The sequence below is a fragment of the Dermacentor silvarum genome, chromosome 10, assembly GCF_013339745.2.
Source record: "Dermacentor silvarum isolate Dsil-2018 chromosome 10, BIME_Dsil_1.4, whole genome shotgun sequence".
Taxonomy (NCBI): Eukaryota; Metazoa; Arthropoda; class Arachnida; order Ixodida; family Ixodidae; genus Dermacentor; species Dermacentor silvarum.
Window position 1 is genome coordinate 101046382 of NC_051163.1, and position 2510 is coordinate 101048891.

The following is a 2510-nucleotide window of genomic DNA, read 5'->3' on the forward strand; positions in this document are numbered from 1 at the left end:
GAACCAACTTAAACATTGGCCAGTTGTTCTGGTAGCAACTGTTTCCAGTTTGAATCCAAATGAAACGGTGACCAGAAGTTTAAATGAAAGCAACATAGTAACATGCAGCAGCTAGTCCTACTTATACTGAGCAATTAAGTTTGGCAGTTTTAGCAATCCTAGCCAACATTCTAATAGAAGTCTGTAATAATTAGTCTAATACGTCAGTTTTGTATTAGTAAAAATTTCTATTAGTCGTACTGATTTACTATATGTGTATTAGACTTATTAGTCTTTTACAAGCAGTGTAGTAGACACGCGCGTGTCTACTAGTTTCTCTATTAGACTAACAGGTCTGCAGATTGTTGCTGGTCTGATACAACATGTACTGCTAGATTCCACAGCTCTTGTTTGCTGGTGAAAGTTAATTGACAAAAAATTAGAATAGCGGACCGCTTGCTTGCATGGAGGGGTGTTTCTAATTAATCACTAAATAATTAAAAATTCTGCTGTACAATTGTGCAGCAGATTGCGTTCGCACGTTTGCATTAGTTTCAGCACACCACCTCTCAGCGACGTACACAAAAGCGACGTGCGCCTACATGGTCTTGCCAATTTTGCTTCACTGAGCCTCGTCGCGATGAGTCGAGGAAACAGCTAGTGTTTACAGCACAGCGAATACTCCCCCGCGAAAAAAAAGAAAAACGCGAACAACCAGCCGTCAGATCGCGGTGCCCGGTCAGCTTACGAACAACCATATTTGTTTGGCACTGAAGTTTCCTCAGTGTCGTATTTTCTGTTGAAGTGCGCATAAAGTAAATGTTAAACTTTTAATCTAAATTGTTAACTTAATATCGCATATAAAAGGCTGTAATATTTATTGACATCAAAGAGCAGTATCGCAGAGAAGGGAACGCGGCGGGTGGGAAGGATATAAAACTGCGACCATAGTCAGCGGTAGTTGCGCACAGCACGTGTGCAATGGCGGCCGCCATGTCAAGGCGAGGCGTCACGCGAGGCGTGCGTGCGTGTTAGTGAATTAACGATGTGTTTTTAAGGAACCCGTGGTGTTAGCGCCTGCGCAATCTCATTCGTGGAGTAGTATATTTGGATAGTTTTATCTATGGCTGCTGTTGTGACTTCAAAACACCCCAAGGCAACTGTTTTACCCCTGTCCTTCGCGGCTTTGTGGATCTATCAGCGTGCATCGATGTGCAGTGTTCTCCCCGGCGCCGATTTACCATTTCGAGGTAATTATACTTCTTGTTTATGCTTCTATAGTACAGAATGAGGTGTTTTCTTTTTATTATCCTGACGGTGGACGTAAGTACTTCTGAACAGTGCCGTCGGGCCGATTGCTGTGTGCGTTGCAGCAATGATCGACATGCCTGTTTCCGACAACGCTGTGCAAGATTTGTGTCTAGAGTTCTTTATATCTGCCTACTGTTTCGATGGGACACACATCTTATGTTGATTTTGTGTTCTTTATAATGGTCCTATCGTGTCACGTAGCGTCATTTTTTATTATGATAAACATTTTGAGCTAGCATATATCACACTGTCCTAAAATTAGTTTGGTAATTGCGGAGCCACATTACTCTAATGTGGAAGCAAATATTGCCAGCTTAAACGTTTAGTGGTAGAACTAGCACCCCTGTTTCTAACTGCTTCTATATGTGTGTATTTTTGTGCCCAGGTTTTTTTAACCACTTCCTCAAAAGGACGCCCTTTGGTCGAAGTCAACGAAAAGCTCTCAATCAAGATTGCTGACCTGACGAAGATCTCGAAGGAGGAGTCTGTAAAAATACATGCTGTGCTAATAAATGCTTTTAGCAACTTTACCTGTTTTTCGTTATGTATCTGGAACATTGCAACATTTTCTTTCACTCCAATAGACCTATATTACACTAATACACTAATAGATCGACCTACTAGACTGTATTAGCGTCGATAACCGAATAGGCTATTAGGGTTTGTATTAGAAATTTTGCTAGGGACTCAAGCAATAATAGCTGAACTGCCTTAGTTGTATGAAATCCATCAGCAGAATACACTTTTGATAGGCTTCTGCACGGGCCAGTTGCAATTGGGACCAACTGGGATCAGTTGTAATGGGCTCCAATTGGGACCAATTGCAATGGGGACCAACTGGGACCAATTGCAATGGGGACCAACTGGGACCAGTTGCAACAGGGACCAACTGGGACCAGTTGCAACAGGGACCAACTGGGAATTGTTCCATAAACCAGTTTAACTGGAACCAGTTGCATTCCCAGTTGGAAATTTTCACCTGGGTAGACCAATATAAATTTCTATTAGTCGTACTGATTTACCTATAAGATCAATAGGCCGTGCGTATTAGACTTATTAGTCTTATACAAGCAGTGTTGTGTGTCTACTAGTTTCTCTATTAGACTAATAGGTCCTATTGGCCTTATGCAGATTGTTGCTGGTCTTATACAACATGTACTGCTATATTCCACAGCTCTTGTTTGCTGGTGAAAGTTAATCGACAAAAAATTAGACTATCG

General features: G+C 41.7%; 1 long non-coding RNA gene across 1 annotated transcript; it reads left to right on the forward strand.

The window, feature by feature from the left end:
* Window positions 1-356: 356 nt before the first annotated feature.
* Window positions 357-1820, forward strand: LOC125940488 (uncharacterized). The gene is made up of 2 exons (XR_007463684.1): window positions 357-1229; window positions 1676-1820. It is a non-coding gene; the product is annotated as an uncharacterized LOC125940488 (long non-coding RNA).
* The last annotated feature ends 690 nt before the right edge of the window (window positions 1821-2510 follow it).